The following is a 215-nucleotide window of genomic DNA, read 5'->3' as shown; positions in this document are numbered from 1 at the left end:
CATTGGCCTTCTTGGCCGCCTGGGCACACTGCCGGCTCATGTTCAGCTGGCTGTCGACCAGCACCCCCAGGTCCTTTTCTGTCGGGCAGCTTTCCAGCCCCTCTTCCCCCAGCCTGTAGCGCTGCATGGGGTTAACCCTTTGAACCCTTCCTTCCCCATACGCCTCGACCCTCTGCCGGGCTGGGGTGGATGGCAGGAGAGGGGCAGTGCCGAGC

Source organism: Pygoscelis adeliae, unplaced genomic scaffold (assembly GCF_000699105.1).
Source record: "Pygoscelis adeliae isolate BGI_AS28 unplaced genomic scaffold, ASM69910v1 Scaffold88, whole genome shotgun sequence".
In the NCBI taxonomy this organism is placed as follows: domain Eukaryota; kingdom Metazoa; phylum Chordata; class Aves; order Sphenisciformes; family Spheniscidae; genus Pygoscelis; species Pygoscelis adeliae.
This window is presented reverse-complemented; position numbering follows the sequence as displayed.